The sequence below is a fragment of the Frieseomelitta varia genome, unplaced genomic scaffold (assembly GCF_011392965.1).
Source record: "Frieseomelitta varia isolate USP_RPSP 00005682 unplaced genomic scaffold, Fvar_1.2 scaffold_905, whole genome shotgun sequence".
Taxonomy (NCBI): domain Eukaryota; kingdom Metazoa; phylum Arthropoda; class Insecta; order Hymenoptera; family Apidae; genus Frieseomelitta; species Frieseomelitta varia.
Genome location: NW_025110707.1, coordinates 147,884 through 161,550, shown reverse-complemented (window position 1 = coordinate 161,550; position 13,667 = coordinate 147,884). Strand labels below are relative to the sequence as shown.

At 25.0% G+C, this 13,667-nt stretch overlaps 1 protein-coding gene across 1 annotated transcript in view; it reads right to left on the bottom strand.

Annotated features, from left to right (window-relative positions):
* LOC122537358 (natterin-3-like) overlaps positions 1-3,816 on the bottom strand; it is a 20,662-nt gene extending 16,846 nt beyond the window's left edge. The window contains exons 1-2 of the mRNA XM_043670451.1: positions 3,812-3,816; positions 3,684-3,690 (exon numbers count right to left, since the gene is read on the bottom strand). The gene's annotated coding sequence lies outside the window, so the exon portion shown is untranslated. The remainder of the gene's footprint in view (positions 1-3,683; positions 3,691-3,811) is intronic.
* Between the last annotated feature and the right edge of the window lie 9,851 nt (positions 3,817-13,667).

Sequence of the window (13,667 nt, the reverse complement as noted above, 5' to 3'; positions counted from 1 at the left end):
TTTTTTTGAAGACGTGCTTACGTCATTTTCAAAGAAATTAAATAAAGATATTTATTTTCTTAAAAATTTTGCAAATTGAAACGTTTTTATGGACATTAAAAATTTTGTTTTTTGTAACTAACTTCAGTCTTGATAATTAATCTCCGCTTTACAATGATCGCTTGAAATTTATCGTGCGATTTTTTTCTACAGAGACAATATCAATAGTATTTACAAAATTTAAAATGTCAATAATTTTTCATCATTTGTGATGTGACAGTATGAATATCCTGAGTTAAGATAGATACGCTGTATATCATTACATTAATATTACCATTATTTTTTCAATATATTGAATATATCGTGAACAAACTCGTGGATCACAAAATGCAACGTCTCTCATGACGGACTTCATTTTTTTTTGCTCGATATTAAGTTTTTTGAATGAATAGCACTTATTTCAATTATTATGAGGTACAATGTTATAACTTCCAATCATTATTTTTTTAAAATTTTGAAATTGATTATCTGGAAAATCTAGAAAAATCTGAAGGAGAGTGGCACATTGACGAGGTGCATACTGTTTATTCTCACCGTCGTACTTTCATTCAATTACTGTCAACTTCATGACAGCAATTTTGTACAACCACAACACAGCGTAATATTGTATTTAATATATATTATGTAAACCAGAAATGAAAATATTACCGAAATATAATAAAATTATGATTTAATAATAATTCATTGATTATAAACATTGATTTATGAAATTATTTTATTCAAAAAATCGAAACTTGGCTAAGTCGAAAGCGAATTAATTTTTTATTAATATGTTACGCCAACTTGTACGCAATAAAGATAATAAAAATATTAAAATATATTTCATATACTTTAGTCTTATGCAGAATTATAATTAGATGTAATTAGATATGCGCTTTTAATAGTAATAAATATATAAGCTTATCATCTATACACAATATCGAAAATCATCCTACAATCAGCTGAGTTATAATTTTACATTCAAAAATAAATGAAAAAGTCTAGTGTAAAAATTAATTATACTTGAATTTGGCTTATTTCAGATTGAAAAAGAATGAATAATCGACAAGAAAAGTCATACAAGAATGGAAGATCTTCAAGAAAGTAGAATTTGAACATATTTAGTTAAAAAATAGCTCACGTCGAATTGAATTTTTTTAGAAACAAAATGTCTTAAAGAAAAATTTCAATCGATATTTTTAATTTATTTTCAAACACTTATTTTTTTACACATTTGTCGTATTAGTTATTTCTATTGTTCGGTTGGGAATTTACTAAATTTAAATAGATATATTTGACAAATTTGTAAAATTAATTTTTTTAATATGAAGCCTTGAAAGAAACGAAAAAAATATTATGCTTGTGGAATCATCATTCATTGTGGATTATTGCACAATTTTTGATACATTTTACATGTATACACTAAGTAGTTAAAGAAATTATTTAATTACTTAGCAAAATTATAAGATTGTATACAGTAAATATTATAAAAATTCATGTAATGTTCATTTCTTAATATAATGTTCGTTTATTAATATAATGTCATTTCATTAGGATGCAGTTCGTATCTCGTAAGGTAATGTGGTACCTTAATATACATGCATTAGATAGGGATATTTACTTGTCGATACATGACATGATACAGCAAATATGTACGTATATCTGAATACGTCAAAATGTTCCACCAATACTGGAAATTTGTTAATACATCTCCTCTTCGACCTTTTCATTAATATATAGGATTTAAAGATGCCTTATATCTGTCATGAAGTATAGTAATGCTATAGTTGAGTACAGTACTTATTACTTGCAATAATACAACAGATAATTTCAAAAAATTTTGGGTATATTATATTATGTTACATTGAGCTTATAAATTTAAAACGTGTACATACTTGTAATTCTATGATTATTCTATGACAATTTACATTTAATCTTAAACAATAATGATATTATGCTCATATTTGCATATACTTTAAAAATGAATACTTAATGAAGCAGTTATAATTCAGTTTCTTGTAAATGACATAATATTATAAATTATAAATTATATAATACTACATTGTATAATCATTATACCACTTTTCTTCAGGTATTTAATGAAGAGAAATATTTAACTAATTATGTATCAATAGGTTAATGATATTATTAATATCGGTACTGGTATATAATTTCCTTGTAGAACACAATTATATAATTATAATACATATTCCAATGAACTTAATGCTCTTAATAATATATTTAATGGATTAACAAAATCAATGAAAACAACTTTTAGTAATAATTGACTATGAAAAAACGGAGTGATATATTTATGTGATGCATTGTATACCCGAAGTGGAGTTCAACCGAATCAATTATAACAGAAAGACTTTAAAAAGAGAACGCAAAAACAACGATAATTGTTTTACTTCAAATAGACGTCGCGTCGCACCGTCTCGTTGAAGAAGTGACGAGACTTTTTACCAGCGACTGGTTAATACCATGACGAATGATGATAATTGTTGGCAATATTGCCAGTAAATTTGTAGACTGGGAGGTATTCTGGGAATTGATGCAGTAGAAAAGAGCAACCAATAATGAAGGAAACTGATTGAGAAAGAAACAAAGAGAAAGGGCCGGCGCTCATGAATAAAATCGTGACCACTTAAGAAACAGGCGGTAGCCAAACGATCACAGGATACTGCATAAATATATTTTTTAATGACATTATCATATACATCTGCTCTTCTTATTCTTTTTCTCTTCGTGTTGTCTTTTATGTATTGTAAAACAGGCCATTGTTTAATTAAAGAGCTTATTTAAATAGTTATTTCAATGAAATGTATATTATTTATTCCATGTTGATTGTTGTTTTCCTCGTTGATTTTCCATTCGAATAAAAGTTATGATTGAAGCGGAAATAAAATTATATTGAAAGTTTGTAACAACAGTATTATAATTTAGTTGAAGTTTTCTTCCTTTTTACTAAATACTTAATTTCCGAAATTAAATTTTGTATTTCATGTATCGTAGTACAAGGAACGACAATTATTGCGATTAAAATTATTTTTATTCAGCTTTCATATTATTACATTTCATTTAAGTTTTACATTTCAATTAATAAAAGGAATGAGTAATAAAGAAGTAATAGTGAGTAATAAAGAAAGTTTCTTAAAATTCATGAAAAATTTATTACTATTATGATTGAAAGTACTTTGAAGGTATTTTCAATATTTAATTTCCTTCTTCTTTTAATAAAAGTAATTCCAATGCAACTATGGAACTATAAATTCTTTATTTGCAGCTATATATTTTGTGAGATTCGCTTTTTATATACTGAATAATTATAGTTTTAATTTTTTTCTATTTAAATGAGATTTTCAAAATATTTTTATATAATATTGGTTTGTTCTTATTTTAAAATAATTATAAATAATTATAAATATAAATATAAAATAATTATAAATATACAGGATATATAATAATTGTATGACTATCATAGCACGATTTTACATTTTCGGATCGATATTGCGAAAAAGAGTTGACGCAAAAGTGATCTTGACCTTAAAATTCGAGATCAAATTTTTGTATTGTTGCATCATATCCTATTCATTGTTAGACAAAGCTTTAAAAACAGAAAATTAAAATTACGAAAAATTAAACACATTAACGAAAAATTTCTTTACTCTACTTTATTCTTTATATATGAAATATAAATTTAATTTTAGAAATTTCAATTGAATTACAGTATTCTTGTTACAAATTTTCAATTTAGTTTTATTTCCACTTCAATTATAATATTTATTCGAACCAAAACTTGTTTCAAGAAATGATCTCATTTTTTATTCTTAACAAAACATTTTTAAATTTATTATTAGCTTTTTTTAGCTTTACTAACAACATATTTATACTTCATAATTATAAATATAAAGTGAACAGTACGTTAACAATGAAACAGGAAATGATTCTTTAACAACTGAAATACCTGACATAATACTTTTGCGATTTTTGACTATTCGGAAATTTTTTACTATATGAGAAAATAAAATGGAAAAATAAAAGTTGAATGGTATTGAAGAGGATACAATTTGATATTAATTTTTATGCAGGTAGACGCGTGAAGAGCATGCAATGGTAATCCATACTTTTTTAAAAATGGAACTGTACTTTTTAATGAAATGAAAATAAAATGACAGAATTCACTATTCATTTATTATTCATTGTTGAAAGGTATTTAATAGATTATGTCAGGTAAATATTATTAGTATAGAGTATTTTCAATATGAAATAATGAACATCTCTTAATCTTTCTTGACATACACAAATAGTAATATTTCTCCACATGGATTAACGAATAAATGATATAACATATTGCATTTCAAAAATCGTTTCGTGAAAAATATGTAGATTGAGTATTTCAATATGTAAAATATTACATGTGAAAAATGTGTATATTCAAGATATCAATATTCAGGCAATAAATTTGAAAGTATTAAGTAACAGATCGAAAGTATCAAAAAGATAAAGCTTGTTTCATAAACATGAAACTTATACTTTTATTCTCGAAAAAAATCCAAATTATAAAAATCCAAATATCTTTAAAATCAGTCAAAATTTTTTTTAATGATTAGACTCATTATAATCTTGAAGGTTGAAATTTTTTTTTTACAATGATTCTTTAAAATTTGCTGTACAATCCTTTTTGTCATTTTATGAAACTTCATTTTATATTATATTACAATTAAATGACATATTATGTTACAATTACATTACAATTATTATTTTCTTTACAGTTATACAAATGCTATATACAAATCGATCTTACAGAATCGAAGCACTGGTGTTGGTACTGGTTATCAAATTCATTAATTCAAGATCGAATTATACCATTGTATACCATTAGTATACGAGGGTCATTAATTCAAGAGGAAGCTCTTGAAGTAAATGCAAAGTTAGGTGGTAGTAAAAGTTTTGAAGCATTTACCAATTATTAAGTATGTATTCTTTTACGTACTAAATATCCATCTTTGGAAACTGTTCAACCAGTTGTGGAATAACGTTTCTCACACGCGATAACTAATGATAGAATCAAGCAAGTACTAATTACAATCAGAATTGTAAACAATGCTTGAATCCTTTATAAGTACTTGTGAAAGCAAAATGTATTGAAGTCGAATTCTTGTTGATCCTACGTGAATCTTTTATGAGTAATTTAACAAATAGTTGTACTTAAATAAAATCAACGTTGAGTGAAAGCTATATTCGAACCTAATTATAAATAAATTAAAATAATTAAAATAATTAAAATAATTTTTGAATAGTTAAAATAATTTAAAATAATTTTTAAATAATTTAAAATAATTTTTAAATAATTAAAATAATTTAAAATAATTTAAAATAATTTAAAATAATTTTTAAATAATTAAAATAATTAAAATGATTTTTAATCCGCGTGAATATCACTGTCACGTCCTTCGAATTCTCTAATGAGAAGTTCTTTGCAGAATTCTAATTTTGAAAATCCGAGTACCACTTGTGAAAATTTCGAATCTTATAAATATCGAACTATTCAGTACGTTTTTTAAACCTATAGGTATTTTTAGGGTTCGAAATCAGAAATTGCAGGTGTATTTATTGAAATGAATTGCAGATCTGCCATTTATGGACTAATGATTTTACTTTAATGAAAGTTTTGCGTATTTCTTATCGCGATTATCAGCTATTGGTATAGTAATAAATTTAGGATTCTTCCATCTGTAACTAAACTGTCTTAAAATAATGTTGCGCAAAGAAACGAAAGAAAATGATGGATAATGTTAGAAATTTTTGTGCCATCTCAGAATATGATATTGAAGATAATATATAATGAACTTCATTAAATTACTTTTGTCGATGCTACGATATCAATAAAAAGGATGCTTTTTTTTAATTAATATAATAATTTGTTTGAAATAAATATTTTCTGCCACTTAAATAGTACCTTTTCTTATTTGTATTCTTTTCAATTGATTTAAATGTTACTTACTAGAGTTAAATATTGAAATGTGCGTTTTTATATCTCCATAATAAATATTTCATCTTATCACTTTATTGAAGATAATTCTCGCTTAATTATTGAAAACTTAAATACACGCTTGTAGCTGTCCTATTCAATCGTCCTATTAAATTCCAACCGAAGTAATTAATTTTTAATTAATTTATGACGCTCGTAAATTTCGATAATTTTTCAATAGCTTCTCACGAAACACAAAAACGATAGTTTCTTAATTAGCTCGAATAATCGACATTTCATTGTGTTTGTAATTTTAACGTTCAAATTCCAATGAAAAATACCATTCTTGTATCTGGATAGAGATCGCTTAATTAATTACGCTCACTGAATATCGCTCTAAATGAAACAGAATTACATAAGCGTATAAGTATACTTCGTTCCTGTTGCTTTCACTGTTATCTAATTTAATCTACCATGTGAATTGTAACATCGTTTCGAACAATTAAAAAATTAATAATAACGCATTGCAATGTGTATAAATATATATATATTTCTGTTCCTTTTTCCATGTTTTAAACATTGAAGATAATTAAGATTACATTTATAAATTTGTAAGTACAGTCAATTAATCTATAAATTTTACGTGATAATTTCAGAATTGAAATAATTGATGAAATTGGTAATTTCAACAAATATGCTTAGTAAAATTAGTTCCTATATTGGAAAGAAACATTTATCTGTACATTTATTTATATCATTATATATTATTTATATTATTTAAAAAATGTTATTATGATTACATTTATTAACAATCACACGTCTATATATTTAAAAACAATAAAATTTATTTTAATAAATATTTTTCTAAATTAATAAGTACTTTTCTAAAACTACTTTTTGATGAAATAATAATATTTACAATGTAAACACTATAGAAATTAATACCATAATTTCACTCTTACAATTTATTCGGTTCGATATTAACTAATCCAAAGAAGAATAAATTAATATTTTTTTTACTGAGTTTTTGTTTCTGTGTTTATGTAACTTATGCCTTTCTATGTTAAACGTGTTATCCATTTGTGGAGATATCACAAAATTCATAAAATTCATAAAAATTCATCATTTATAATTTTATTAAATTACGTAATTAAATTCCTTCCTAATACTTATGATTTGATTGTTGATGACATGCAAGAAGTTGATTTAACCCTCCGTCTATTGTGCCGGAGTCAGTTTTGACCTATGCTGGGAGTTGCTTGTGTTAGTGATCGCACTAACGCACGAGAATCATTTGGCTGTGCGCCATGTGTTTACCAAATTGCCGAAGTGACGACGACTAGAGACGAAAAAAATCAGTTTCTGGTAACGTTCTGAGGAAGAAAGACCTGTGCAGCAAATCGAAGCAATTTTTTATTTCAAAGTTTATTTCATATTTCAGTGTTTTTATTATTATTTTAGTATTTTAGTATTTAGTATTTAATAGTTTGTATTATTTTTGTATTTAGTATTTTGCATTATTTTTGTATTTACTATTTAAATTTTAGTTTTTAGTACTATTTTAATATTTTAATATTTTTATTATTAATTTACTGTTTTTATTCATATTTTTGTTCTTTTTATTACTTTTTTCCGTTGTTTCTATTTGTTGACGCAATGTCTAACGAGCAATTTTTCTTTGTCTTCTTTCGCTCAATTTGCACAAGACGTTCCTGACAGTAAGTGACATAAATGTAGAGTAAATATAAATAACTTTATTTTGACTATTATTTGTTCCTTATACTTCTACATGTTCCTATATGAATCGGATGTCTGTGTTGGTACAATATCGGTGAGGACCTCTGTCTCGAGCGACCGTTACACTCTGTATAGTATCGGTGAGCCCTCCGAACGACCCTAAATATGTAATTAGTGGGATATCCGTGTAAGTCAGAAATGACTCCAGCACTGAACGCTGAGGTTCAGTAGTCGGAGGGTTAAGTATTGAAGCAGTTATAAATAAAGTTCAAAACTAATTTGTGAAGATCGAGTTTTCTACAATGAACGTAAATCTTGGATATTGGATTTGTTTCGAATTTAAAAGTACATATTAAACTTATTAATTGTAAGATTGTCTTTAAACATTTTTGCCTTTAATTTCGATTTGAATACATTTTATCATTTGAATACTATTACATAAAGTCGTTATTTTTTTTATGTAATAATATATTATACGTTATACATAATACATTATATACATTATTTTTTGACATAATACACTATAATACATATGTCCTAGATATGTGTACCTATGTCATCATTAATACAAAAGGCATTAAAATTAAAATAATTAAAAATGAAAAAAGTACAAATATAGTACAACATAGTATGGCATATATATTACAGTATATACTATAATATATAATAATAGTATAATATTATATTATATTATAATATACATATATATTATATATATATATATATATATATATATATATATGTAATATAAAATATTAATCAATATATATTATTTATATATATTATACTATAATATATATAAAATACAAATGTAGTATAACATAGTAAGGCATATTTATTATAGTATAATATATAATAGTATAATATAATGTGATATAGTATAATATATAATAGTATAATATAATATGATAAATTAACAAACTAACTAAATTAACATCAAGATATTTTTCAAGAATCAGTTTATTGATGTGTTAATATATAATTTTAATATTATAAAACTATAACACATATTTGTATCAAATATTCAATTTTAGAAGAAAAAACGGTAAACGTCATAAGAGAATTTTTCTTGTAATCATCGTATAAGATTATATAAGCCTTCGTTTATAATATAGTCAAAATTTATTAGTTGCTCATTGTTGTTTAGAATATTACGAAACGTCGTTTCTCTAGCTGTGTAGTATTCCCTAAGAACAGCCGCGACTCACAGTATTTGACCTCTTCGATCGCTGACATCGCACTTAACCAGTTCAGACAGAACTTTCACCCTTCACCAGTTTCGCGCGACTTAACCGAGGCACATCGTGTTTGAGTTACATCATCATTTATTTCCTGAAGTACGCGCGTTGAACAAGGTTTTTTCATCTATCTATCTATATACGTAGCTGTTAATGAATCACGACATCAGCAAACGCATCACACGTCGACGCGTTATTTTTCCTTTCTTTTTCGGTTATCCTCTTTCTGTCTTCATTGCAATCGACGCGCAGTGTCATGTCGCATTGCTATATAAACAACAGAATAAAGAGTGAAATTGGACAACAGTTCATTCGATTGAAGTAATATCAAGGCTTTTACGATATGCTACAGAGATGAACAAAAGTATTCATACTCGATGGGAAATTATCGATATTTTAAATCATTTAAACTTCGTCAAACAAAGTTGTGCAATAATCTGGCTGACTTTATTTTAAAACGTGGAACTTTCACTTTGTCAACCTTGAATTCTTCTTTTCTAAAGATGTTTTCACATTACGCGCCAGATGAAAAAGCAAAGGATACCCTTGTTGACCCTAACTGTAAAAATTTAAATGTCTTCAAAATTGTTTTTCTCAACTAGGATTTTATCATAATCTCGAAGATTGAATCTCTTCCATTTTCATCAATTCCTTGCTGCGCGATTTTTTTTTCATGATTTTATTGAACTTTGAACATCAGAATTAAATGACAAAAATTTAAGAAATCTTAGTAATTTTTGCCATTTAACATTCAAAGTTCAATAAAATGGTGAAGAAAACTCATGCAACAAGTTTTATCTGATCTTTGTAAGAAAGAAATCTTCAACCATCTAGAATTTCTTCTGTGGTAGACTTGGAAAATTTTTCTAATGTTTTTAAAGGCATTTGAACTTTTACAATTGTTGAGAACAAAAGTATCCTTGCTTTTTCACTTGCTACGTGATATAAAAAACATCTTCGAAAAAATTAACGTAGGGTTATCAAAGTTGAGACTTATAAAATGAAACTAACTGGATTGTTACTTTTTTTTATAAAGTTATAATAATAATTTATAATATTTATAATATTTATAATTTATAATAATTTATAATATTTATAATATTTATAATTTATAATAATTTATAATAATTTAAAATATAGACAATTTTTCATATATAGATAATTATAATATAGATAATTTTTCAAGTGTGGAATACTTTCGTTCACCTTTATATATATATATATATACACACACACACACATACATGTTAAAAAAAAAAATATATATATATATATATATATATATATATATATATGCATATGTATATGTACATGTATAACCTACCGTGTAGAGAGAGCACAAGGATGTGAGTAATAGTGATTACAATAACAAATTACACGCGAAAATACTGGAGACAAGGTCGTCTGCCATTTGTGCCCCACCTTAGGCCCGCGATTTCCAAAAGTCGATGGAAAGGGAACCGAGAGAGCTTCCCTCCTTTGCTTCGGCTCATGAATCAGAATTGGTCCGACGTTCAAGCTGCATAGTCCTCTCGCGATATTTACAATTAACACTGAGGGAAAAAACCCTAATATACAAGCGCGCTAATATACAAAGATATACAGTTCACAACGCAAAACATTCTCATATCGCTCGACACGCGCGCGAACAATCAAATCGACATATTTTTGACAATATCCATTATTGCTTGTAGATCACGGAAGATTTTCTCCGAAGTGTTAATAACGAAAAATAAATATAGAAAAACTATATTCTAGAAACTATATTTGAATGACCTTTTTAGAAAGACTTTTGACTAGAAATGACATAATCATTTCCATAATTAGATCATTGTTGTACGATGAAATAATAAAATAATTTTTAAGCAAAGCAAAGTTAATATTCATTTATATTTATACAATTAATAATTACATACCTTTCTATTACATTCCTTATGTAAAAATTATGTGCAATATATGAAATGTCGCAATAAAGATTTTATAAAATAAAGTATTATTTGTTTTAGCTAAGATACTGAAATCAAACGAGATTCTAATGATTATGCGAAATTTTATTTCGAAATAATATGAAATAATTAAGAATTATAAAATTTTGGAGACTCGGTTTTCGAGAAAAATCTAATTCGAAAATCAGTCGTGTCTTCGTATACCTAACACAGGATCGATATTATAGAATTCATCATAGTTTATAGACTATTTTGTATAATCATCGTTAAAGCATTTATTTTAAACGTCATAGACTGTTTCTATTACCTACTTTCGGTGAACGCTTCGATTTTTCTCCTATAAATATCTTGAACGTAAGACATACTAATAATACCTCTTACTTCTTACTATAACATTAAATACATGTTTTTAAATATAAATCTGTTATATTTTTGCCTCGACATTGCAGCAAGGTGTTTTTGAAGTTCACTTATTAAAAACTTAATAAAAATAAATGTAGGGCTGGTACAAGCAACAGTTCAATGTTTCATACTAAACAAATAAAGAGCGTAATACAACATGAAGCATTACATTATAAATATTGAAGAAGCGATACAGAAAATGAAATTGTATTTTGTAAATTCTGTTTTAAAATCTTTCAAAATAATATTTAGCTCTGTAAAATTCATTAGAGAAAAATTTAATATCCCAAATAGTAACAAAGAATTGTTACAATAAATACCTGTTTAAATAATCGTATATATTTTTATGACTATTATATTATAAGGTAGTATGAAATAAATATATTTGTTTTTAAAACGATTTTTGACTTTTCTATTAATAGATTATATAATATGATACATAATATATTAAATAAAAATGTAAAATTCTTTAATAAGAAGTATAAAATCTTTAATATAAGAAATGTAAGAAACTAAATATGAAAATACAAAAGATAAATACAAAATATAAATATTATATAATAGAAATAGAAATATTATACAATAGAATATAACATAATTATATAAATATTATATAAAGAAATCTTACCTTAATATTATTGTTATGTATTTAAATTGCTGTATGTGTTGCAGTAAAATATATCTTTCAAAGTTTTCAAAACTCTTTTATAGACACATTTAACATGTCACCATATTTTAAGTATCGCATTAAGTGTAGCATTAAGTAGATTTTTATTAAGCTCTCATATATCACCTGTACTTTACGCCAATAAATCTAAAAGCATTCTTAAGTACATTTTGAACATAATGCTGCTGTTTAATGTAAAATTATTTCTTCTATTTTTATGTTGCGTTAAAAAAGTGTGTAATATATTTTTCAGGTAAAAGTTCGTGATGAGCTATATAAGTGATGTACGTACTGTAGGGTGTTTATAAAAGTTAGGATGCTTCAGGAGCGTATAATATGTACTCATCAAAATAAATAAAAAGGTCTTAATGAACGTGAGTCTAGAAACCATTAATTTTTGTCAATAAAACATTATTTTTATAGCATATATTCGTTATAAACCACTATTTATTCCTGTACATGTAAACTTTATTTTTCCTTCTGCACTTATAAATTTTAGAATTTAAATAGAAACGAATCATTATTACCGAATAATTCATGTACTCATGAAAACACTAAATTTTTTACATAAAATATATAAAAAAATACTATGACGATAAAATACATTCTTTTGATTAAAAATCCTTTGGATTAAGAGTACAAACGTTAACACATATGTTCATTTACACATTTATATTTCTTTGAATCGGTTATAAGTTTAAAATAAAGAAAGTGTAATAATTCCGAAACTAACTAATAACTTTTGGATTTATATTTAATATGATTTTTCTGCTTGTTTTGATTAGTACTATATGCTTGTGAAGTTTGATTTATATTTTTATAAATATCTTATATAATTATGAGTATTACCATCAACATTATTGTGATTGATAAATACATTTTTTCATAAATTTTTATAAATAATTCAATAATGTTATTATATTATTTTTATAAATAATTCAATAATTATTATTATTAATAATACATCAATAATGTAATAATAATATATTATATTAATGACATTAATATATGTATACAGAGTGAATCACGTAATTTGATTACCTTAAACATCTTTCTGGTTTTCAAAAATATCAAAAAACTTTGTTAATAAAAATTGTTTAGAACAGGATAATAAGTTTTTCCTAAATAGAGAAATCCAAGATTATCCCAAGCTCACGTTTTTAAATAAAATGATAAATTGTTTGCTCCATTAGTTAGTGCAGTTAAATATTCTCTATGAAAACGTATTAATGTCAAGAAACCATTAGCTCAAGGGACATTTTAATCTTTATTCTGGAAAATGTATTATATAAAAGACGAGAAAAGACAGAAGCTTATGTTCATATTGTCCTTGTCTTTTATATATAAATTTTATAAAATTAACTTTAAAATATCTCCTAAATCAACGATTAATATTAATATTATTTTATAGAGTATGTTAAGCTTCATCGTTTAATGAAATAGAAAATATATTATTTCATTTATGAAAGAGATGAGCGTGGACTTGAACTTCTCCACTTAGAAGAAAACTATTACTGTCATGTTATAATCCCTTCTGCATTAAACAATTTTAAACAAAATTTTTTTATATCTCGAAAGATAATAGATGTTCAGAGTGATCGAGTTACGTGATTTATTGAAGGTGAAAATATAGAAATATGTGACATATTTATACAATGAAAAAGAAATAGATAAATTATTTTACA